A 27,810-nucleotide genomic window follows, 5' to 3' on the forward strand; every position below is an offset into this window, starting at 1 on the left:
CTGATCCTTCATGGGATACAATGGAGGAAGAGGTGGGGACACTACCCTGGGGAATCTGAAGAGATAGGGTATTAACTTGCTGGTTAAGAGTGGAGACTTGGTTGTCCAAAAAATGTAAGTGTTTGGAAATGGTTGTTAATGTATCTTCCACCTCAGGGGGGTCTGGGTCTGTTGGGCTCTGCATAATGTAATGCTCGGCCTGCCCACAAGCCAGACAAGACCCCGGGACTGAGGTGAAAGGGTAAAACCACACACCTAGCAGCAAACTGGGGCACTGCCGGAGTGTGGCAGTAGCGTAGGTGGTCCGGATAACAAGAATGTAAATGATACCGTACTTGACAGGTCCAGCCTAGAAGAGTTAAGTTCGTATGAAAAGGGTCGTGGGTTTTAGAAGGCAGCGTAATCGATTGTCCGTAAGCCTGGGTCGTGGAGTGGAGAGAACAGCGTAGTAGTTTGTCCGTGTGCCGTGTCCAAGGGTTGTAGAGGTCTGTAGCGTAGAAGTCCAAAGCAAGGTCCAAAGGGTTCCAGAGAGCAGCGTAGTAGAGTTTAAAGCAAGGGTCAAATCCAGGGAGGTCAGCAAAGATTCCAGGGACAGGAGCAGCACTGAAAAGACAAGAGAGGCCAGGCAACAGCAGAAAGCACCAAGGTACAGAAGCTATGTAGAGCAAAGAGGAAATGGAGAAGAGGGATTATATAGGGTACTGGAACCAATCAGAGAAAGGGGAGTGACGGAGGAGCGGCCCGAAGAGGAACCCAATAGGAGAGCAGAGTGAGGAAGTTTGAAACCAATGGGAGTGAGGGGAGGAACGGAGGGACGGACAAGGGAAGGGACAGAAAGGGAAGGAGAACCTGAGAGGCAAGGCAGATGGGGAAGGGGCGTGCCGGGCATGTGCGTGACGTCCGAGGAGGTGGAGCACAGGGAAGGTGCACCGGAGGATCCAGGAGCAGAGAGAAGAAGGGGAGGAGCAAAGGGATGGACAGGGGAAGGGTCAGGTAAGGAGGGAGAAGCGGGGAGGCGGAGCAGACGGGACCCGAGCGGCGACACACAAGGAGCGTGTGCCGCGTCAGCAGAGGCAGAGTCAGGCACCTGGCGCCAACCAATGGCGGCTTGGGTGCGCGCGCCCATAGGGCTGACGCAAGTGGGCAGGAGGTGCAGGGAAAGCAGCCAGGAGCGGGGAATGCTGACGGGGATCCTGAATGGCCTGAGAAAAAGGTAAGGATGCGCTGGACGCGGGTATACCCGCAGCGCGGATCCTTACAATATATATATATGACATACACAAAAATGAATACCGCATCTACAACCAAAAAATAAATGCAATGTCTTAACCTTATAATTAACAGAAAAATAACTGAAAAAAATAACAAGAAATCTCTGCTAGGCGGTGCTAGAGGAATAAATCTTATACTATATTAGTGAAAGAACTGTATGCCTGTCTGGATGTCCGGTGTCCCTAGGGGAAATCTCATTGGTCCCTTGGCCCGCCCACCCCCGCACACCTCTCATTGGCCTGAGGCGGAGTGATGGGCCAAAGGACACACAGACACACACACACACACACAGGGACACACACACAGGGACACACACACAGTGACACACACACGTCACTCTCCGCCGTCAGCTGAAATAATTCGGCACGGTGGGTCCCTTACCCGGAGTCCCGTTGTCCGGTTGGGCCTGCGCGGTTGATGCCGGCACGGGGGTGTGGGTGGTGCGATCACCGTGCGCTTGCTGGTTGCGAGCTGCCCCCCGTCCTAATCCAAGTGGCGATGCCTGGGGGAGAGTGTGATCTCTAGGAGCCATTGGTGCGGCCGCTTGATCCCCTCCCGCTCGACGGATCGGGGCCGCGCACTGCCGCCTCCATCACAGCAGATGGTCGGTGGTGGTTTGGCGCCAGGGACAGTGTGCTCGGCCGGGAGCACGTGTCTCCCGCGTGTCTCCCGCGCGGCGGTGCTGCCTTCGCCCCCAGTGGTTCGGCTACTGTTGGCTGGCGGTTGGGGTAGGGGCTCCGGCCGTAATCGGGGGGTGGGTGCGCAGGTTCCCCGCGCGGTGTAGCCTCCAGCACAGCTGGAGGGCTGTGGTGGTGTTTTTGGGGTGGGTGGCGCCTGGGGAGAGTATGCTCGCGCTGGGGCGGCCGCGTGTCTCCTGCGCGGCGCCATTTCTTGCCCCTGCACAAATTTCTGAGCCATGAAGTGTGTGCGCGCGCACACCCACAAACTCACACGCGCGCACACCCACCGACTGCCGCGCGCGCACACCCACCGACTGCCGCGCGCGCACACCCACCGACTGACGCGCGCGCACACCCACCGACTGACGCGCGCGCACACCCACCGAGTGACGTGCGCGTACACCCACCGACTGACGCGCGCGCAAACCCACCGACAGACGCGCGCGCACAGCCACCGACTGATGCGCGCGCACACCCACCGACTGACGCGCGCGCAAACCCACCGACTGACGCGCGCGCGCACACCCACCGACTGACGCGTGCGCAAACCCACCGACTGACGCGCGTGCACACCCACCGACTGACGCGCGCGCAAACCCACCAACTGACGCGCGCACACCCACCGACTGACGCGCGCGCACACCCACCTGGAAAGGGGTCGGGGGACCGGACTGGTAAATGGGAGGGGGGGACCGGACCTGTAAAGGGGGGGGAGCTGGATTGATGGGAACGGGGGACAAACAGACAGGGGGGAGACAGGGGAAGAGAGAGGGGGGGAGACGGGGGAAGAGAGAGAGAGATGGGGTGAGACAGGGAAAGAGAGAGAGGGCAGAGGGAGAGGGCAGACAGGGAAAAAGAAAGGGAGGAGAGCAGGAACATTACATCCCGGGAAACGCCGGGTCTCTCAGCTAGTAGGATATAAAGACATGAAAAAGAAAACCTCTAAAAAGCACTCAGGCAAATTATGCAAAATAATAATAGTAATTTATTGAATCAAAATAAGATGAAAAAACAAAAAAACTGCTGGTTGAAACCCTGCCTTGCTGGACAAAATAAGTATAAATAGGACAACCTCAAAAAAAGAGAGGAAAAAGGAAACCCTTAAACTACCATAAAAAACACATGATATGATCAAACATGATATGTTTTTTCATCTTATTTTGATTCAATAAATTACTATTATTATTTTGCATAATTTGTCTGAGTGCTTTTTAGAGGTTTCCTTTTTCGTGTCTTTATATATATATATATATATATATATATATATATATATATATATATATATATATATATATAATCATTAGTATTATCTGTATCCTCATGAAGGCATAATGATGTTGTCTATACTAATCCTACATTAATAGTCAGCAAATGCTGGAATTGCTGTGATGAAACTCATATGAAACAAAACAACTCAAAGTAGGAACTGTTTGTTCAATGGTACATGTTTTATATAGTAATAATGAACTAGTTGATCATTTTCCAAATGAGTTTCCCATTGGGAATGGGAATATTATAGCTTTATCTGCTCCAAGGCATTGTCGAAATGAGAGATGCCTGGCACAGAATTGCTGTTTTGGAGCAGCAAAACAAAAACTAAAATAGTGTTATTGAAAAAAAATTGCTTTGAAAGGCTATTTAGGGAGCTAAAAGTTCACCAGAAGGGGTGGACAACTATGTCACTATTCCAGCTCCCCAAAGGTAAATATGAAGCTCAAGCTGTTATATATTATTATTTTTTATGCAAATGCCTCACACTGGCAAATCTACTGTATATAAATTACGATTTTTTTTCACTAACCTAATTTATACAACAGAATTCACTTAGCCACCAGATCGTGATATTGCACCTCTATCCGGCGTTACCTGCAGTTGACTTGAATGGCAGACAATGCTGGATGTGGGTGTGATAATCATTTGTGCTTAGTGAATCTCACCCAAAGACAGCGATGTAGTATTGAAAAAAGAATAATATGGGTATGTAACACTTAATATAAAACAAAAAAAAAACTATTATAAAAAATATATTATGTTTAGCCTAGTAACTCATTTTTTTACAATCAAGTTACTGATCTGCATTTATAAATTAAATACCACCTAAAAAATAGCGATAAGTTCAGTGAATGCACATATGGCATCTTCGGCATGAATACTTCAAATGTTGTTTTTTTTAAAGCAGCTACTGTATACACTATGTATAATGAAAACTATATATTTAGTATATGTTTAAAACAAAAAAAATTATACTTATGCAATGGGACTTTTCTTACAGTATATGGCACATTTCTACTATGTAATTTATTTTGTGTTTTCCTTTTCAAAGAATATTTGCACACTCATTCTTTTTCATATAAATAGTGTTACTGAAAAATAAAAAAAACTGCTTATGTGAGCTATTTTATTGCTTTACAAATAACATGAATACAGTTTCTAGCTTACTGGACAACCTACAGTGGTTCCATTTTAAAGAGACGGCTTTAAAGATTAATTGTACTGAGAATATTTCAAAAGCTTTCTTTTGGGGCTCGACATTTTAATTTGAATTCTTTTCACTCGCTCTTTGCAGGCATTGCATTTGTAATCCCGGAGACACGTTATGAAAAGGTTTTCTAAATAACTTGTCTGTGTCCTGCTGTTATTTCTGAGCTACGGCTGATTGTGTGGTGTGTTAGTTATTTATTGGATTGATTTTATGGTTGACTGTGAGTAATTGGCTGGCTGTGGGGGTTTCTGTGCATGTCAGCTGCTTCCCCAGTCCCTTAGGACTTGCATGAAAAGGAAATAGGAATTTCAGTACATGCTGTAGGTTTTGCCAAAACTGTTATAGGAAAATAACTCATTTATGTCATTCCTATTTCTGTAAGCTATTTTATAGATTAAACTATCTTTTGCATTTTTGCATTTGAAATATAATACTCATAAATAAATCTACATGTCTCATACTGGTTTCCCAAACATGTTCCAGTTTCTGAGAAAGCATCCCAGTGTTTAAATTGCGTGGGTGTCTGCTCTAGGTGGTTGAGAGCCTCAATACTAGGCTCCCAAGATCTTAAAATTAGGCATTAAAGAGGATGTTCAACCCTCTTCATAATCTACTATTAGACATCTAGGCTGGTTCCAGCATTAAAGATAATTATGAAGAGATCTAAGAACATTCTAAAGTTGGGGATAGAGGAATCAATAGAAAGAGAGGGGCACCAGGAGGAGAGAGGCGATATGGAGGAAAAGAGAGGGACATGATGGGGTGGGACAGAGAGAAAAAATAGACATGCAGAGAAAGAGAGACAAAAGGGGGATGATGAGAAAGATGGCAAAGCTGTGAAAAAAATGAAAAATGAATAACACATGTTTAAATGTGGGGCAGTTAGTAGTGGTTAGGCTGGTATTGAGATTCATTGAACCCAACAAGTCTGTTCTAAATACAAAAAACATGAGAGATGAAGAGATTGTATGAGTTCTTTGTCCCAGATTCTACATCTATTCCCCGTAGGAAAGAGGCAAAGCCACCACCCCCTACTAAGAATATATTTGGGATAAAGCCAAAAAGAACACACCAATAATCATACATACTGTATATCAAAAGATAGTCAGAGAAACAAAGCAATTGGCACAATCTCAAAAAGGGTAAGGAAATATACTGTCATGTGCATGTATCATAAGCAAGATAATAAAAATCATAAATCACCCAAACACATGATTTAGAAGAATGGACACAGCACATTGGAGTTGGGGAATAAAGGGGTGTCTATTGTAGTCAGAACCAAAACCAACATTTCAATACGCTTTGGAATCTTCATAAACGAAAAGTTGGTTTTGTTTCTGACTACAATATACTCACCTATTCCAGTGTGCTATGTCAATTCTTCTTCTGTGTGTGTGTGTGTGTGTGTGTGTGTGTGTGTGTGTGTGTGTGTGTGTGTGTGTGTGTGTGTGTGTGCGCGCGCACACGTGTGTGTGCACGCATGTGTATAAACTTTCTATGCATGGATTTAAAATAAAACAGAGAGTTCCAGTAAGATTCTGGTTTGAATATTAGTTAGCAAGTTAACTATATATACTACAACAACATCATTTTTCGTACCTCACCAAATCTTTAGAAACTAAACTGCATATAATTTACATTCCTAAATACTTAAAATGCTTTAACTCATGAATTTCAAGATATTTTAACTCTTTCCTTGACTGTATTCTAAAGTACAATATCCACACTACTAAGTTAAACAATACACTTGTCTGTAAAAGTAAAACCCAATACATTTCACAATTACTATTCCAGTAATAAGCAGTTCCCCAAATATTCCCTAATGTTGCTCTTTTTCACATGAGTGATGAACACAGCTTCACTTGGACAGGGCTCAGGTGTAATAACGCTATTAATGCCGATGTGTAATTACTTTTGTTGAAAGAGATCTTCTAAGTGTTATGCAGCATTTCAGGCACAGAAATCTTTTGAGCTTGTAGATATGTGATAGTAGTTGTAGTATTTGTTGGTGTGATGCCTGCAGACCAATTTAACTTGACAGCGATCCAGTGAAGCGTGGATGAAGAAGGATTCCTACTGGTTCTTGTTGATGGAGCCTGGTTCCATGACCACTCATGATAACTTGCTACCACACAGCCACTATGAATCAGTTTCTCTTTTCTTATCTGATCCTGCTTAGCCAACAGTTTCTATTTTTGTCTTTTCCATCAATAAATGTTGTTATTTGTGTAAGCTCTGTGCTTCCAGAATCTTTAATATGTGACTGTCTCTATGCTTATGTGTGACTATCTAGTGAAGAGGTGGGCCAAACAATCAGCCACTGATTGAGCCACTTGTGCTGAAGCAGGGATATCCTGAAAACCTGAACGGTGGTGGCCCTTCAGGACTGGAGTGGCCCACCCCGGACCTGGTGTCTGGGTGCACTTTTTTAGAGTTATCTATTGGAGTTAGAGTTATCTGTTAGAGTTAGCGTTATCAAAGCAATCTCCCTTTTATTGTCACTCATCTTTCCACTTTCCTCTTATCTCACTCTTTCTTTTACGCTCACTGTCATACCTTCTCTCTATTTTATTTTCCACTTCTTGTTTATTCTCCTGTGTATCTATATATCTAACTATCTATCATACTCTATAACTAATTATTACTTACATCTATCTAACCACAGGTGTGCCAGACTTAATTTTACCTAGGGATAACACAGTATCAGCTGTGAAAAGCGTGAATAAATAAGACACATCTGAGGATTATTGCAGAATAACAAATAAGTTTATTTCAGTGTACGTGTGCACACATAGAAGGAAGTTTCAAAATAAAACTCCCCCAACGACATACTGGCATACAGGCCCTACATATACCCAAAATACTAAGCCCACGCCCCCTAAATGGAGTGGCGTGTGCGGCATTACGTAAGCATATAAGATAAACAAAATATGAATATGAACATATTGCGTTAATAGCATAACTATGAGATTCATATTAAAAATGAACTGACTCAGCTAATATTCCTTATACAGGCCGGTGACCTTTTCTCTATATACGAGATTTCTGAGAAAGGGTGTACCTAACCATGGGTACCTCCCTCGGAATGCGAGACGTGCTTGTTATCTATATTTTATTTTCATAACATTGGTGCTTTTCTCCCATATTAAAGGTCTTGTGGTTAGCTGAACAGCTTATTATCACTTAAAGATGAGAAGCAAAACAAAATCTCTTTCAAACTTCCATTCTCATTCCACTTTCATGCAGACAATACTCAAAATGGATGACAATATCAGGCACATAAGATGGATGCTGACTTAAAATGGCTGCTTAGATCCCAGTGCTGTTATGTCAGACCCCCCCCTCCTTGCATCATATTCTCACTTTGTCAGTTCCCTCCTTTTTTATTCTTAAAATATTGCTTTTGAGAATTAATGTTGTGATGTTAGTCCAGGGACAAATAGACAGACTCGTATTGTATACTGGGGTGCTCCATCGTCTGATATTGTTTGTATGTATACACTGGAGTGAAAGGGAGAGTGTGGTTCCCTCTTGCTGTCATAGTCTCGTAAGGCACTGTGGCCCCAACATGTCTTTTGGAGTTGAATAACTGTGATCAGCATCTTCTTTCTTCAAGGAACTGCTGTTTCTGGCATCTGCAAAGAGTGGCATCAGATTGGAAGAGGGGGTAGCACATTTGTGGATCATACCGCTGCAACACGTGACACACACATATATGACAACAAGTAACACCCCCACACACACCAAAGCATTCATAAGTTTTTTGCTCCAAGTGATTCAAGCCATTCACCTAACCCCAATGGGTGATATTCTGTCACTTCCCTTTGTAAGCCTTTTTTGAATCTCTTGTATTTCATCTAATTCATGCTGTACATTGCTACTCTAATCTTGAATGAAAATACAACATTGTTCCTTAATTAGGGCACATACCCCTCCTTTTGAAGCTAAAACATAGTCTAAGGCAATTCTGTTTTGTAAGGCCATAAGCCTAATCTGAACCTGTTCTTGGTTTAATTATGAAATGAAAAACTGCAAAATTAAGGCCACATCCTTTCTGTAAATTGTTATCTGACTGAACATACATTCTTATACAGGTTTCATTGGTTGGTGGAGACACTTGACCCATAAATTGATTCTTGTTCCTAGAGTGTAATACACCCTTTAAAGAGGCTGGCTTAAAAAATGGGAAAATACAGAAATTATACACATAATACTAAAAACCTTATTTTATGCAAGCATCCTTTCTTTGGGTATGCAGTTGCTAGATAAAGGAAATGGCATCTATCTCTATCATCATATATTTTCAGAATCATCACAACATTCTATTACTGAGAATTGAAGGGGGTTGGTATCTGTGGAAGCGAATGCGTGATCATCACCCCTGCACACATCATATACATCATTCACTCAGAAAAATAGAACAAAAAATGTCTGCGATGGTCAAAAAAATGGCTGACTTGTGATCCTTTCCTTGTGACTGACACACGCCCCTGGGTGACCCCCTCCTTTCGGTGGAGGTGCAACACACTTCTGGATCAAAGTTTTGCTGCACATGACATATATATAGAGAGTGATAAGTACTGTCAAAACACATACAAGAGCTTTCACAAGCCACGCGTCCAGGAAACCAATCCCCCCATCAAGGCCCAATTGTACATACATCTTAAATTTCTAACTTAAACACACTCTAAAAATAAAGAAGAAAAATGAAAATAAATGTTCGGATTAAGACCAGACCTTAGCCTGGTGTCTTATTTTCCTTGGGGGTTAACTGTCAGGGTGTTTCTTTATCCTTGAAAACGGTAACTTGATGCGGCTGTGCTTTAGGTGACTTTGGTCTTTGGTGGAGCTAGAATGAGCTTTACGTGCTTTGGGTCCAGGAAAAGAACACTGCCACTTTAATTGCTGTATTGGTGGTTAGTATAGGCCTTTTCATCTGGGATGAAGAGCATGCTTGCGTAGGAAATATTTGACTATTAACCCCGTCTCGAGTAGGTGCACTTTCAGCTTTGCCTAGAGAGACTCAAAAAATGTGTTAGTTGCATACAAGGCTTATTAATTGTTTTATTACCAATAACATGGTCCTTAATTCGTTCCTTTGGACTGCTGATAGTCATGAGTCATCCCATAAGTGTCTCATAGGTAGATAATTTATACCTAGGAATAAATTCTTGTATCAATGTGTTTACTCCTGTCTTAGCATCCACATATAGACAGAGGTATCCCCTATTAATGTTCCTCAAATTAAAACTAAGTAGCCAATGTGAACCTGACCTTGCTACAGTCTAAGTTCCTAAAACTTGATGCCCCAGTCATTGCCAAACTAATTGCTTCCATAGTTAATTCTATCCTGTCTCCAGGCCATATCCCTAAGACCTGGAAAACTGCCAGAGTTGTCCCAATCTACACAAGGGGGGACAAAAATCTCTGTCTCAAACTACAGGCCAATCTCTCTTCTCCCAATACTATCCACAGTCATTAAAAAATATTCACTCCCAATTAAGCAATTATTTTACCCATACAAATTTCCTTAGCCAATCCCAATCTGGCTTTTACCCAAACACTCCACTGTAACTATTTCTGCTAAAAGTTTGAAATGCCTAGTATATAATGTATACCCTGTTCACTTATGTAACTGCTTTTGCAACTATGTATCCCCTGTATTTAACCCTATGCACAAGACACCCCCAAAAAACCCTGGGTGGCGACTCCCAATTCACCACTTCCTGGCAAACCCTTCTAGATTACACAACAATTTTGACAATAACCTCTGCTTATGGACACCTTTGGAAAAAATAAATGGTTAAAAGTTATAAAATACATCACATATTCAGTTAATAGACATATGATTTTGTATAAGACTTCACACTAATTTCTTGCTTTATATAATCTCTTTGCACAGTGCCGAGTACACTGTGTAATGTACGTGCTTGCCACAAACAAGGAGGGACCCCGAAACTGATGTGAGATGGGTAACAAACTGCACCCACAGCTACAGGGACACGCCTGAAAAGTGGAAAATAGGCATCTGGAACCGTCTGGGAGTATAAGATAAAGTAAGATACTCGCCAGACGAGAAGGGAGATTCCAGAAGATAGGTGGTACCGAGAGCCTGGGGTCCAGAGCCGGGAGGTAGGTAGGAATCCGCAAACTGGGGTGAAAGGGTCGAGAAGTCCAGGAGGTCAGGGTACAAGGCAGGAGACGAGAGTGGATCCACAGCCAGCCCGAGTCGGTACGCAAGGGGATCACTAAAGAGACAAAGAGACAAAAAGACAGAAACTGAGGTAGGCACGAGAAGATAGGAAACGCTGGGGAAACCAGCATAGCCGTTACAGCGCGGCGAAGGCGAAGTCTGCCAGGAACAAGGAAAGCAGCGCCGGGGCTGCTATGAAAGAAGGCCTTGGGATGCGACAGGAACTGAGGCAGACACGCCACAGGAAACGCTGGGGAAACCAGCATAGCCGTTACAGCGCGGCGAAGGCGAAGTCTGCCAAGAACAAGGAAAGCAGCGCCGGGGCTGCTATGCAAGAAGGCCTTGGGATGCCAGGGACTGGAAGCAGGATACAAGGCACAAGGAGCCCAGCAGGCCAAACACGGAGTCTGTGACATGCACAGTTACTTATAAGTTGGATTGCAAAATCTATGTCCAGCCACTTCCTGAAAGCGGGGCAGGCACTAAATAGCACAGGAGGCCAATTAGGCCAGAGCTGCACAAGAGGCAGCAGGAGGCAGGTAATTGCAGAAGCAGGGAATAGATTGTCTGAAACCTGCAAAGCTCCGGATGGAAGGGCTCCAGCCAAAGCCAGGAGTGGATTCCTGACACACAGTCAGCTTTATATTTTTAAAGACACTCTGCATTTGACTAAAGAAAAAAAAAATGTCAAAGCTTGTTCCCGGGCAAAAAGCCACCTTATTTCTAGGCGTTTCGCCAATTGACCCTGAACAGATAAGATAACGGCTTCTTCATAAACAAAATAATAATTATTGGATTGGAACTTTTGCTTAAAGTTTAGATAAATGGAGCTTCATTTTGTAAGGAATCGGGGGCCACGTCCCTTGCGGCGTGACCCCTCCTGACCCACTACCAGTACCTCAGCGGCTGCTGCCCCTGCCCCCCGTTGCTACCCATGCCGCCGCCCAGTGCATACCTTGAACTCTGCCGTTGCCATCTTGGATTCTGGCACTGGTGTTATAGACTCTCAGCTGGGCTCTACTTTTTCCTGGTCTCTCAGCCACTCACGAGCAGCTCCTCGATGCGCCTCCGCCATGCCCCTCGTCCGGATTGGTCACTGTCGCTTTAAGTATCCTGCTTTGCCTTCACTTCCTTGCTCTGCATAGCTCCTTGCTTCCTGTGTAGCCTGGAAACTGTGTCGTGCTCCTGTTTGTCTTTACTCCTACAGATTTGAACCGGCTTGTCTGACTTACCTCCCTGTCTCCCGACTTTGGCTTACCCATCACGATTCTTACCTCTCAGACACTTGGACACGGAAACAGATTTGACTACGGAACTCTTTATACTCCTGAACTCGGCAAGTACAACGACTATTCTAAATCTTAACCCAGGCCTGGCCACGCTACAACCACATCCCGGACCCGCTCCCTCTGCTGTCGGTGTGTATATTCAACATCCCACCTCAGTACAGGGGACTGGCCTGGTCTGCGGGCTGCCCAGCGTGACACATCTAGAGCAATAAGAACTACATTTTTATGGCCTCTCAAAAATTAAATAACGGGACTTTTATATAGATGAGGTTATATCTCTCACACACTCATATTATCTCCCTCCACTCGTTCCTTTTAATGCCTTCTGTTTGAACTCTCATACTTTCACAGACTTCCTTCACTACAAATTTATGCTATCCTGTTTCAATTCTGCCCTTTCTCAAGCTAAACAAACCTACTTCTCTCCATTATCAACACTCACAAGTCTAACCCATACTGACTCTTCTTTCATCTCACCTCAGGACTTTGCTGACTATTTTAAGGACAAGGTGAAATCAGACCATTCCCTCTTTTTCCTCCATCTATCCTACACTGCTTCCTAACTCTCTTCCTGCTTTCCTTAACTCTTTTTCCACTGTCTCAGAAGACAATGGCACCATCACTGTTGATCTCCTCTTCTCCCTTTACTCTGATACATTTCCATTCTCCTTCAAACTCCTAATAACATCTCTTGGGTTTAAATATCACCTCTATGCTGATGACACACACAGTTACTTTTCAACCCCTGACCTTACACCTGCTGTACAAACCACAGTTTCTGAATGTCTTTCTGTTACCTCATCCTGGAAGGCCCTCCATCGCTTTAAACTCAATATGGCAAAAACAGAGTTCCTTATACTTCCTCCCAAACCTGACCCTATTATCTCCTTCCACATTACTCTTGAAGTACAGTACAATCTTTCATCCAGTAGCCCAAGCACGCTGCTTAGGGGTCACACTCAACTCCTCTCTCATATTCTCCTCTCTCATTCAAAATATTTCTATAACCTGTCGCTTTTTCCTCCACAATATCACAAAGATACACCTGTTCCTCTGTTGCTCAACTGTTAAAACTCTGATTCAGGCCCTCATTCTCTCCCATCTTGATTACTGTAATCCCCTGCTATCCAGCCTTCCTGCCATTCACCTGTCTTCCCTTCAATCTATCCTAAATGCTGCTGCGAGAATCACTCTACTCTTTAAACTCTGATTCTGTGTTTCCCCTCCTGAAATTCCTCTCCTGGCTTCTAATCAAATCCTTCTGTCTCTGTACGCTCTCTCTACCTACCAATTAGATTGTAAGCTCCTCAGTGCAGGGACCTCTCTTCCTTAATGTTACTTTAATGTCTGGATCACTTATTCCATGACCTATTACCTTTGCCATTTGATACCTATATGATTACAATGTGCATCACTCCTGTGAAGTGCTATGCATATTAATGGCGTTATATACATAAAGACATACAATACAATATATAATTCAAACAATGCTTGTGAGCTTTTACCCGCATATTTAAACAAAAAATATTCCCAAACATATCCTAATCCTACAGAAATAAAATTGAAAGGTGTTTTTACTGGTTACACACAATACAGAACACCACAATACAAAAGCTTCTCTCATACACAGCCAAACAACATCACAAAAATAACAAACAAACAAAAAAACATTTCTCAACTATTTACAAAACAATTTCATCCTGCAACTAAATTATTAAAAATGTCCTCTTTATTTATTCTCATAAATAACTTGAATTTAAAACTACTTTGATGCTCCGGAGCTTTTGAGTTAACTTTCGTATCTTTGCACATTCCTCAAGCTGGAGAAAAAGGTGGGGGCACAATCTGTGCTGCTGTTATTCTGATTCTCTTTCTTGCAGACATTTGAGCAGAAGGAAAAAAGAATACTGTATCTCCTGGTTTTAAAAAACTTATCCGCATGGCCAAAACGAATAAACCTTTTACACTACCACCAGTGACAGAGCTGAATATATGCCCTCTCTTTCCCGCATTCTTTAATTCTTCTATACTTGATGTACACCTTTTAAAACATTTTAAAAATTTAGACTTCATTGTGAGCAAATAATATTCATGTTTTTGTAAGTACTTGCAAGTTCATGGATGGTGATTTGTATACACGTGTGATACTTAGCATGGTTTATCTTTCACACAGGTAATCATTCAGGAAAAATTCATTAGGGTATCCAATATTTGGACTCAGGAAGGAATTTTTGTTGCCATTATGAGATATCATTAGATGATTTTCTCTGGGGTTTTTTGTTTGCCTTCCTCTGGATCAATATACTGTAAATACAAATATAGGATAAGTATTTGTCGTCTAAATTGTAAGGTCCTGGGAGTCACATCGTCCTCGGCGTGCTCCTAACTTACCCGTGGTGCCGCCGGGCTCTCCCGCGTCTCGTAGCGATCCTCCCTCCAGGAAGCCGATCGCCATATTGCCTAGGCGCGTGCGCACACGTCAGCGCTCCCCTTCTAGTGTCAGGCCTGGGCATGTACTCGGTCATGCGCCCGCAAGTACGGCCACACGGGGGCGCGTCCACATGGAGTAGCACCAGCCTCTTAAAGGCATATCTCCTCTTTACAATGCCTCAATCAAATGTGCTCGTTCGTCTAGTTCCTCCTCCAGGGGTTTCTCTGGACCTATCCCTGCCTCATTCTCACACCCCCACCTTGCTACTCTGCCATTGGACCCTCGTGCCTATATATACCCTACAGCTTCATTAATTCATCGGCTGAGCATAGAACCAGTTGTTCTCATCACTCTCTGCCTCCCTAGTCCTGTCTTGTCCTGTCTTGTTTTGCAGTCTTCCTCGTGTACCGAACCGGCTTCCTCTACGACTACCCGCACCACTGGCATCCCGAACTCGGCAAACGGCAACACGACTCTCCGCACCTCTGGCATCCCGAACCCGGCAAACAGTAAACGATTACGTCCTTCTCTCTAACCCCGGACTTGGAAAACAGCACCCTCTACCATCCGTACCTCTCCTGCCCCGACCTGTACTCCCAGACCACTCTACTCTCAAGACGTGCCCTCGTGGCTGTGGGTGGCGTTATATCCTATCCCACCTCAGCACCGCGGTCCCGTCTCGTTTGTGGTGAGCATGTCCTGACATTATGCTCAGCCCAACAAACATGGACCCCGCTGAGGTGGAGCGTACTTTAAATGCCCATACAAATATCTTCACCAGGCTAGAGACTTATCTGGAACAAGCTGATAGGCGAATGGATACGTTACAGCAAAGCCTTCATTCCCTTAACGTTCAAGTCCAAGCTCTCAGTCGGGAACCTTCACCCGTGGCTTCCACAGCCTCCGCAACTGCCTTTCCAGCACCTCTGTTTGCTTTGGAACCTCGTATTCCTGCTCCCAAACACTATGCTGGGGATCCCCAAGGATGTAGGGGCTTCCTTAACCAATGCCTCATTTAATTTCGACTCTCGCCCTCTCGTTTTGTCTCTTCTGTCTCCAGGGTCGGCTATATCGTGGCTCTTCTCATCGACGAGGCGCTGGCATGGGTTTCTCCCATCTGGGAACAACAAGGTCCCCTCACACAGGACATCGATCTCTTCGTCCAGGAGTTCCGAAGAGTCTTCGACACCCCTGCACGGCAATTAACGGCAGCATTTTCTCTTCATCACATAAACCAGGGAGATCGACCCGTCGCCCGGTACACTGTGGAGTTCCGCACACTTGCTGCTGAGACGGGATGGAATAATGAAGCACTATCTTCAGCGTTTTGGTAAAGGTCTGTTTGAATCCCTAAAGGATGAGCTCGCAGCGCGGGATGTCCCACTCACCTAGTCTGTACTAGGATGTCCCACTGATCGGTCTGTGCGTTCGAGTGGACCAGCGTCTGCAGGAGCGGAGGACTGAATGTTCTCGTTACCGTCAACGGGTTTCTTGCTCCATCGTTCGTGGCTCCTACACCCCCTTCTGGGGACGCCCCGGAACCAATGCAGTTGGGAGGTAACAAGCTGTCTGCAATGCTGGTCTCTGCATGTACTGTGGCAATTCCGGTCACATACAGTAGTACCCCATTGTCCCCACAAGCCGGGAAACGCCAACTCCCAATGAAATCCTGGAGAGTTTCGTTGGGAATACTGACTCTTTCTCCCATCATCAAAGACATCCTTCCCACCAGGATAATGTTGCCAGTAACACTGTCTGGAGAGGGGTTTCACACTAAAGCACGGGCGTTCATTGACTCCGGTTCCGCAGGCAATTTCATCGATGAGACTTTTGCTAGACGGAACAATATTCCATTTATCAGTAAGAAGACGCCAGTAGGTCTGGAGGCCATTGACGGTCGACCTCTACAGCCGGCATTCATCACGCTACAGACGGTTCCTCTCCTACTGCAGTTCGTCGACGTTCATACGGAGATCATTACCCTCGATGTTATCCACACTCCATCTGTTGAGCTGATTTTGGGTCTTCCTTGGCTTCAACTCCATAATCCTCGCATCGACTGGACGGATCGGGAACCCATCCAGTGGGGTGCTCCTTGTGCCAAGACATGTACCAGGATTTTCCAGAAGATTGGTGGGTTGTCTACCCTGCCAGAGAAGGTCGACTCCCTACCTTCAGTGTATTGGGAATTCCGTGATGTGTTCGACAAAGCACATTCCGAGGTTCTACCTCCGCACCGTCCTTTCGACTGTCCTATTGACCTACTACCCGGGGCACTTCTTCCCAGAGGACGATCCTATCCTCTCACTCTCCCAGAGACTAAAGCCATGAACACTTACATTGCAGAGAATTTAGAGAGGGGGTTCATCCGAAAGTCTTCCTCTCCAGTCGGAGCAGGCTTCTCTTTCGTCAAAAAGAAGGATGGTTCTCTTCGTCCATGCATAGTCTACTGGGGTTTGAATAACATCACACGCAAGAACCACTACCCACTGCCCTTGATACCGGAACTCTTCGACCGTCTTCAGGAAGCAACTATCTTTTCTAAATTGGATTTAAGAGGTGCCTACAATTTAGTAAGGATACGTGAGGGGGACAAGTGGAAGACTGCTTTTAACACCCATGATAGCCACTATGAATACCTGGTCATGCCGTTCGGTCTGTGCAACGCACCAGCAGTTTTTCAGGATTTCGTCAATGAGATTTTTCGGGACATTCTTAACAAATTTCTTATCGTCTACCTAGATGACATCCTAATCTTTTCTAAATCCCCTCAAGAACACATCAAACACGTTCAACAGGTGCTGTTACGCCTCCGGGAGAACCATCTCGTTGCGAAATTTGAGAAATGTCAGTTCCATCTCAAATCTGTGGCATTTTTGGGATACGTTATCTCTGACTCCGGATTCAATATGGATCCAGAAAAACTTAAGGCTATTTTGGACTGGCCCCGTCCGACCACCCTCAAAGCCGTGCAACGCTTTCTAGGTTTTGCAAACTATTATCGACGCTTCATTCGCAATTTTTCTTCTACGGTATCTCCCATAACTGCTCTCACGAAGAAGGGTGCAGATCCTTCATCATGGTCTGATATTCTGATATTTCTGAAGAAGGCGCTTTTGTGTCAGCCCCTATCCTAACCCACCCAGATCCTAAAATTCCATTTACCTTGGAGGTAGATGCCTCTGACATCGGGGCTAGGGCTGTCTTATCCCAAAGGATCTCGACCTTAGCCAGACTACACCCATGTGCCTTCTTCTCGAAGAAATTCTCGTCCGCAGAACGGAATTATGATGTCGGGAACCGGGAGCTTTTGGATATCAAGTTGGCACTAGAAGAGTGGAGACACTTCTTAGAAGGTACGGAGACACCTATAACCATACTCACAGACCATAAGAACCTTCTCTACTTAGAAGGGGCACGTCGTTTGAGCTCTCGACAATCCCGCTGGGCACTATTTTTTTCACGATTCAATTTTCTCACCTCCTTCATTCCTGGCTCCAAAAATCTAAAGGCGGACACTCTGTCTCGACAGTTCCTTGCAGAGGACAAGTCTGAAGAACAGCTAGAGACGATTATTCCCTCTAGATGTATTCTGTCTGCCAACTCCTTTGATATTATGGACAAGACTCAATCCGAGCAATCACAGGCTCCGATGGGACTCAAGGTTCCGAAGGGAAGACTCTACACGGCACCCCAACACCGCAAAAGGGTTCTCGAGTGGTGCCATTCCTCTAAATCGGCAGGACATCCAGGGATACGGAAAACCAACAACCTTGTTCAACGTACCTTCTGGTGGCCAGAGAGGGCTAAGGATGTGGAGGAGTTTGTTAAAGCGTGTGGCACTTGCGCTCGCAACAAAGTACCCTCGGTCAGACCAGCAGGCCTTCTTCTTCCCTTACCCATTCCAGACCGTCCCTGGAACCATATTTCTATGGACTTCATTGTAGAGCTCCCAGACTCCAAAGGGAAGATTACGATTCTTCTGGTAATTGATCATTTTTCCAAACAGACTCACCTTGTCCCATTGAGGGGTCTTCCAAATTCCTCCAGGCTTGCGGATGTTTTCATCCAGGAGATTTTTCGTCTTCACGGAGTGCCTTCAACCATCGTCTCTGATCGTTGGTCCCAATTTGTGTCAAGATTTTGCGAGCCTTTTCCCGCAAATTGGGTATTTCACTTCAATTCTCTTCGGGATACCACCCACAGACCAATGGGCAGACGGAGAGAGCCAACCAAAACCTGGAACAATACCTTCAGTGTTTTATAACCGATACAAAGGATGATTGGGTGGATCTGCTCCCTTGGGCTGAGTTTGCTCTTAACTCCCTTCGCAATGACTCCACTCAAGAATCTCCCTTCTTCATAAATTGTGGCTTTCATCCTTCCCGTTTACCCTTCTCCCCTCTATCCTCAGGAGTACCAGCGGTTGACAAGTGCATCTCCCGGCTGAAAGACTTATGGACGAGGATTCAGGAGAACTTAATGGTGGCCACAGGGAGACAGAAACTCCAGGCAGACCGCCTTCGAAGCCCGGTCCCGGAATTCGTCCCAGGAGACAGGGTTTGGCTTTCTTCCCGGAATATCCGACTAAAGGTTCCTACCATGAAGCTAGCACCCAAGTTCCTCGGTCCCTTTCCTGTGGTCAGGAGGATTAATCCTGTGGCTTATCGCCTACTAATCCAGCCTCGATGAAGATCCCTTCAGTCTTTCATGTATCTTTGCTTAAACCAGAATTCCAGAGTCCTCGCTTTTCTAAGACCACGTCTCCTATACTTCCTCTTCTGATCCAACAGGAGTACGAGGTTCAGTCTATCCTGGATTCTAGGATTTCCAGAGGAGGAGTACAATACCTGGTCCACTGGAGGGGGTTTGGACCAGAGGAACGTTCCTGGATTCCCCACCGGGATCTCCACGCGCCTCGACTCATCCAGGCTTTCCATCGTAAGAATCCCTCCAAGCCATGCCATGGACGCCCGGAGGTCGCCCCTGAAGGGGGGGGGTACTGTAAGGTCCTGTGAGTCACGCCGTCCTCGGCGTGCTCCTCACTTACCCGTGGTGCCGCCGGGCTCTCCCGCGTCTCGTAGCGATCCTCCCTCCAGGAAGCCGATCGCCATATTGCCTAGGCGCGCGCGCGCATGTCAGCGCCCCCCTTCTAGTGTCAGGCCTCGGCGTGTACTCGGTCACGCCCCCACAAGTACGGCCACACGGGGGCGCGTCCACATGGAGGAGCACCAGCCTCTTAAAGGCATATCTCCTGTTTACAATGCCTCAATCAAATGTGCTCGTTCGTCTAGTTCCTCCTCCAGGGGTTTCTACGGACCTATCCCTGCCTCAGCCTGGCCCATTCACACACTCCCACCTTGCTACTCTGCCATTGGACCCTCCATAACCCCATTGGTTATACCTTGACGTTGGTATGCAGGCTTATGACGCCTTTGGCCAAAGGGTTAACTAAATAACCAATTATTATTATTGAAGTATTTATTTATATGTTTTGTCAATTGGATGCAGCATTGGGCACCCCCTGTCTCTTGTTATATACAATTGCCACGCTCAGTAGCTCTCTGGTTGACATAAATATATATTCACTTTGTGGTAGGTGTGGGAGTTTGAGCTTGCTGGGTATCTGTACACTGGCGACACACTTTATTCGAGCTCGGCTAGTCCCACGAATTCGGGTATACCCGGGTGTATTGAGGTTTGTGACTGTTTTCTGCCCGAGTGCATTGGGTTATTTTCCAGGCTGGGATTGAAGCATTTTATTCCCGCTGGCTGCAATACTGCACAGTATATATATATATACTGCATTACAATTCATGAATTTATCCCATCTGGTAGACACGCGAAGCATTGCAGCCTATTAAATCCTAATCATTATCATTTAACAGATCAGCCGCCCGTCAGCCAGGCATAAACCCAGGCTGGGAAGGCAAACGCAACGGGGCTTGTCAGAGGTGAGGAGCGGCGCATTCCAGGTATCTGCCAGGTACATACTGGGTATTTGCTCGAATAAAGTGTGTCGGTGCAGTATATATACCCTACAGCTTCATTAATTCATCGGCTGAGCATAGAACCAGTTGTTCTCATCACTCTCTGCCTCCCTAGTCCTGTCTTGTCCTGTCTTGTTTTGCAGTCTTCCTCGTGTACCGAACCGGCTTCCTCTACGACTACCCGCACCTCTGGCATCCTGAACTCGGCAAACGGCAACACGACTCTCCACACCTCTGGCATCCCGAACCCGGCAAACGGTAAACGATTACGTCCTTCTCTCTAACCCCGGACTTGGCAAACAGCACCCTCTTCCATCCGTACCTCTCCTGCCCCGACCTGGACTCCCAGACCACTCTACTCTCAAGACGTGCCCTCGTGGCTGTGGGTGGCGTTATATCCTATCCCACCTCAGCACCGCGGTCCCGTCTCGTTTGTGGTGAGCACGTCCTGACATAAATTTAGCATAGGTTGAACTTGGACATTTGTCTTTTTTCAATCTAATCTACTATGTAACTATGTAACGATGTCAAGGGCACCTAGAGTGCCATGCCGTATGACCTAGTGGCCATAATGACCAATGTCTTCGGGCACTCAAAGGGTTAAATAATACATTGAGTGACACCTGTGTACAAAACTGAACACACCTGAGAAACCTGGGATATATGCTAATTTCAATCATTTGAATAAACTTTGCATATCCAAATCTCCTTCTCCTCTTGAACAAAACCCATATTTCAGGGTACTCTTCATCTGGTGATATTCAATGTTTGACCGAAAAATGTTGTTTTAGACTTTGGCCTTTTTTGGGGGGATGACAAATGCCTCATGAAATATTGTAAATGGTTGAAGTTCACAAAAAAGGGGTAATTTCTGATATATTTGTTAAGTCCGGTGAAAAGATTCCAGGCCTCTCTAGATTTAGAATCAGTCCAAGCCTGAGCATTGATGCTGTTCTTGCGAGAGGCTAATGATTTACATTGTTCTTATATCGAGTGTTCTATACAACCTTCTTCAACAAAACAATAAAGGTTTACTTCAGATGTTTAATTTGCATGTCATTACCCAGAATCCCTAGCTGCTGTAGAAGCACTGTTTGCAAAGAGATAATGGGTAAAGACTGGGTTGCAGACCTGTCTGAGACATGTAAACATTCCAACAAGTGGTATTTTTATTTACTGTACTTAAGATGTTGTAAGCTGTGGCAGATAGCACCTGCAACACCCTAGATTAATTTAAACTCTTTCTCTACATATATAAAACTGCTAGAACAGGACACATTTATACAGGGCCTATGCACACACACAATTGTGCGCTCTTCTTTCATGATTTTTTATGATTTAATAATTTTTTTCATCTAAATCGTCACTTTTTTTAAATTGTCAAGAAAGGGACCAATTTAGATGGTAGACTTGTGAATGTTTTTTTAATGTGTTTGGGGGATGTGCCTGAGGTAACAAACTCACTTTACAAAGGCTGCAGATTGGTGCTTAGATGATTATGACTTTTTGTCACTGTATTGACTGCAGTAAGATTTATGGCTGAGAGGTGAAAGACTTTCTTTGCTTTCCAGCTCCAATTAACGTTATATTCAGTCACCCATAGCAAATAGTAGGATTAATTGGAATTGTTCCTGCATTTATGATAAATGGATACTAGTTTCTCTGAAATGTATCTATATATGTCAGAGACGCCTAATGTGCAATAGCCCTCTCTTACAGATTTCCTAAACAAGACACACACACACTGTACCAAAGTGCTCCTCAAACTACATAAATCTTTTAATTAAAAAAGAAGAGTGTTTTCCCTAATAAACAACTTTTTTGGAGTAAAATAGACACGTGGAAATCTCATTTAAAATTGTGCTAATTTGCGCCTATGTACTAACCTGAAATTTCTCAATCTGTATCAATGTGCAAAAGATGGTGTGTGATAAAAGGCGCTAAACACCCTATAAGTGCTAACTCAATCAAATATAAAGTGACTTGATGTGATAATAAAGTGCATAAAACATAGACTTGCAAGTGCAAACAAACCAATGAAAAGTGTAAACCCGCTGCTTCTACCCTCTGGTGGGGTTGTTTTCACTCTTCTCCAAATTGTAGAACTGGTCTCTCACGATCCAGGGGGAGCATGGGGGAAAAAAAATACGCAGAAAAGACGCTCTAAGTGTAGATGTACAATAAGTGTTAGGAATATTCCCTAGTGAGTCTTGGCTCCTATGTCTATCCTACTTACAGGAAAAAACGAGTTTTCAGGCAGTAAATCGAATCAATGGACACATGTATTCCATGTCTTCCAAATATTCTAACATTACTAGTTATTTAATGTTTAATATTGCTAGTTACTTGTTAGGACATTTCTAATATTCCATGTGTCCATTGATTCAATTTATTGTTGTTATGAATAGTTAGATGTACGTGTTTCAGATAAGTTCTTTATGAACTTTAATACGCAGAGTATTTATTCCCCATTAATTAGTGAGACCAGTCTCAGATGGTTGCTGACAATTTGGTCATATCATTATTATGTGTGCAATACTGTTCGTGCATTGTAACCTATATTCACATTCATTCACATCTCCCAATCTACTAGCCACGATCAGTTTTTTTATTGTAATTGTTTCATTTTTTAATTGATTAAGTTTAGTCGAGTTGTATATAAACATAGAAGTGGGAAGGGGGAGGTACACTCCTGAGGAAGCCGAATCACTGATTGGCGAAACGCGTAGAGTGGTACTGCCCAGATCGTGACGAGACTGTGAAGAAAGGCGTCTCTGTACCCTGCACCCTGCATCCATTGCGGTAGCCGAGTCGGAAGTGACGTCTTCACTCTGAGACCGGAAACGGAGCGTCGTCTCCCGCAAGAGGTTGTGTGATCCAGTTGGAGTCCCTGACGGAGGTGGTGTGATGAGAGGCGGCGTGAGCAATCCTCCCGGTTGTCACTCTAAGCTTGTATAGCTTAAATGCTGTTTTATTATGGCTACACTGTAAGTGTGCATTTTTAAGGAATATAAATTGTATTTTACTATCTGATCTGTGCTATGTGTGTACTCTATTTCTCTCGCTGAGGACACATTCCCCAAGTGACGACGCCTGTCTGCACTCATTCTTTCCACAACCCGTATTGATCTACACTGCCTGAAAACTCCTTTTTTCCTGTGAGTAGTATAGACATAAGAGCCAAGGCTCACTAGGGAATATTCCTAACACTTATTGTACATCTACACAGCGTCTTTTCTGTGTGCCAAACTCAATCTGTATCAATAGCCTCAAAAATTATTTTTTTTAATTTTTCTTGGAGCACAAAAATAGACTTACTAAAAAGAATGTTTTCTTCAGGCAAGAAATGTGTCAAAATAGTCACTCAAGTAGAACTTGGTATACATCATAAAAAGTCTGGTAATGGTTTGAGATGGGTGAATTTGTAAAAAATTGGTGAGCAAATTATTAGTATTTTCTCTCTCTCTCTCTTTCTTTCTTTCTTTCTTTCCTAATATTTCTACCATGGTGTTCTGTAATATCTATTATTACAGAACCATATGGTAGAAATTACATTAACCCCTGTGATCCCTGTTGCTACCATGATACACAACAGGCATCAAAGGGGTTAATAATAACATTTAACTAAACTACCTACAGCCCTGCCATGCAATGCTTTATTAACCGCTAAGGCAAATACGGGGTTAACCCCCACCATCAACAGTCCCCGGGGAGTCTAACCATCTTCCTGGGACAACTACCCTTATCTTCTTAGGTGATAAAAGAATGCAGTATTTTTTTATGCTAAAACTGACCTTTTTTTTCAAAGATAATTAGCGCCAACCAGCATGATGGGGCATATATTTTCGGGCTATTCTAGCCTTACTGTCCCATTCCCACATAAAAATAGACATTGGAGTCGCATACTGGAATGGAGCACAGACACTGCCAACTACTCGTGAGCCATTAGACGTTTCCCACTATACACACTCATGGATTTTTCATGCTGTTCCTCTGCCCCACATATAATTTTTGATTTATACACTTTTAGGATACTCTTTAGCTATTTTTTTGCATGATTTATGTATCATTTATGTATGTTCTACCATACAGTGCCTTTCATGTGCATGCTTTTTTGCCATATACAGATGCAGCCACCAGTATCCGATCACTTGCCTTGGAAAATCTGGTGCAATCTCCTAATAAACTGCAACATGTGTGTGAGATTTCTGCAGCCAGACTAACGGCCCATCATATTAACACAGCGGGTGGTCCCTACAGTCCCATTCAAACTGAATGGGACTGCAGGGACCCCTGCTGTGTTAATATGATGGGCCGTTAGTCTGGCAGAAGAATCTCACAGAAATGTTGAGGCATTTACTGTGAGATGCCTTCGTTTTTACCCAGGCAAGTGATCCAATACTGATGGCTGCATTGCATCATAAAATTAAACCAGCAGCACATTGCAAAATAAATAATAGCTCATCTCCCAACAAAACAGCACCTAGACAAATACATATATACCAAATGGCAATCAAACTATTGCCTTTTAGTGTTTACATGATGCAAATAATCTGTGCATCATGTAACACTATGCCAAATCAATGTTCCAAATAAAATAAACAATTACCAACAAGATACAATGCCATCCAAACAATCAAATAAAAACTAAGCAAGTAAACATAATTTTTTTTACCATCATTCAATTAATCTAAACAAAAATCAATTATAATCCAATCAAAATCAATTACACAATTCACTATTCAATTCCTAAAACCAAATCTTTGTGAAAAAAATTCAACTTCCAAGTAATAACCATCATACAAAATCTAACAACCAAAATAAGCCAATATTAAAAAGCAAGCCCCTGAAATAAACTATTGCAAAGACCATCAAAAATTACATGTAACTAAGTAACAATTACATTACACACACCAATTTCTAACCAAAGCTGCACAATACATTTTAAAAACATCAAAAGAACATTAATAAACATTTGCAAAACAATAATTTATTATCCCTGTATGTCTAGCCATATAGATTATACATTACATACAGGGGCAATAAAAGAGCATCAAAAACAATTACTTTACATCAAAAATTACAATACAACCATTCCGTGTCCCTGTATGTATGTATATCCATAGGGACATACATAAAGACAGGGCCAATAAATGGACATAAAAAAAAACCACATCATTTTTTTTTTCAAAAACCTGTAAAAGTAAAATAAAATACATTTCTTTTGTTTACTTACCATTAGATGGCCCAGTCACCAAATTCCTGGGGAATCGGAAGCTCTCAAACCAACAATCCACAGGTAACCATAAAATTAAAAACCATTACAATCCAAGTGTGTGTCTTTTTTCTTCTATTTGTAATCCATACCATCACGGGGGTCTTCATCTTTCTTCTTCCGGGGTCTTCACAGATTACTGTAATATAGTTATTTTAATAATTTAATGTTTTTTTTTTTTTTTAAATGGTTATGTGGGGCAATCTTGATTGCATGTTATCAATGACAATGTAGTTTAAATTTTAATATTTTAATGTAAATAAACAGGTTTGAGATTTTGAGATTGACGAACCACACTAAAGTCTCACTTCTAACTCGCGTACTCGGCACCCCCCCCCTTTTTTTCAGGTAAATTATCCTGCATAAAGTATATCATTGATCAATATAAATAAATTAAAAAAGTACTGCCTTTATACAAAATTATAGCTCAACCATTTAGACCAGTGTGAAATGTTGCCTACATCTTTTTCAAGGTGGTAAACTTAATCATGCTTCTACAAAAGAAAGAAAGGTGTTGTCACAATGCAATGTGTGAGAAGTACAGTATGAGTTGTCAGGTGCCTTCCTTGGCTCTGAACCTGCCTTCTCACTAAACCATCTTGAATTTGCCACCATCTTGGTTTAAGTCAATGCTGTTGAAGAGCTATTCTCATTAGATAAGTTTCACAAAACTCTCAAACTGCTGAACAAACTGTAATTTGCCAGTTGCTGTCGTTCACCACAGTAGAGCTATTTGACAAATGCTTTGGCGTTATGACTTTCAAAAGTTGCAGCCTGAGGCAGGAGTTCTGTCTTTGGTGGAAACTTTTAGAAGTCACTGTGAATTTTGGCAGACATGAATGAAAACCCAAAAGGAATGTGTTCTTCAGATAAATGACTGGACAATTTTATGCTTCATTGCTTTATTCTCTTGCTGGTAAAAAATAGATCTTATTTTCAGCAGGGTGAGTGTGCTGAACAACAACTCTGCTAATTTGTCTTCTGATCTCTTTATCAATTGAATGCATAGGCTATGGGTTGAATGGCAAAATGCCAGATTGTTGTATTGCATTCTTTTTTTTACCTTCTCTATCTTTTTTTTTTTTTTTTTTTTTTTTTGCTTATAGTAGTTTTTGTCACATCTCATTTTGTAGGGACCCTTGACCATGAAACATTTTAATTGACTTTAAAATACAAGTTGCATTATTTGAATTGCTGATCTGTCTGCCTTTTTGCCTTCTGCTGCTCTGCGTTGCCTTGGAAACATGTACAACAATGGCTGTTCCACTGCAGCACAGGCAGAGCTGCTGTGAGCTTCAGATTGCAGCCAGGCAATTAATATTCATGAAATGACCGCAAGGTTAAATACTGCTCAGTAAATTAGTTTTATTATTCACACTCTGCATTGATGCTAGAAACATGATTTATTTTTTTTGGCTAGGTTTAAAAAGAGAAGTATTGGTTTAGGTTTGCCTCAATGTGTCCCACGTGAACTAACTGTGTTGGAAGGTTAAAAACCTAATTAAAACTACACAGAAATGCTTAGCTCTAATTGTAGACATTTTGAAAGCTTCTTTATCCATAACTAACTTTCAAAATCATGTTACATACAGTATGTTAATAGTTTTATGCAATTGAAGTAGGATTATTGCTAACATTTTTATTTTTTTAAACCTTTATGAGACTGCAAGGTGACTGACCAGATGACACTGTAAGAATACAATAAGTCTTCCAGGAGGATTATGTCTGACTGTGTATTAGTGTAAAACATTTAACGGCAAATACTATATCACAAAAAGCGACACTAAAAATACTGACAAGCCACCTGGGTGAATGGGTTTTAAAGGTGAAGAGTTTAATGCTGGATTAGGCAAAACATGTTCAGGTTTAGACATTATCTTCTGTCTATTCCTCATTACTTATAAAATGTATACAATCATATCTAAATATTTCAATATATATGGGAGCATGGAAATGTCTTTTAATCATATTTCATTATTTCTTGTATCATAGTGTAGCACACTTTTCCCTCACCCTAGGGGAGATATGGCGGCTACTCTGTGTGTGGTGCGTTACCTGTGGCTCAAAGGAGGGCTGAACCTCTGCCGCTGGGAGCCTGGGGTGTACCTGATACGACTAATGGCAGCGCCTCCACCTGCAAGGGATCCCAACTTTGTGGGATGAGCCCCTTATAGGAACAATAATAATAATACACACAC

The sequence above is a fragment of the Ascaphus truei genome, chromosome 2 (genome assembly GCF_040206685.1).
Source record: "Ascaphus truei isolate aAscTru1 chromosome 2, aAscTru1.hap1, whole genome shotgun sequence".
Taxonomy (NCBI): domain Eukaryota; kingdom Metazoa; phylum Chordata; class Amphibia; order Anura; family Ascaphidae; genus Ascaphus; species Ascaphus truei.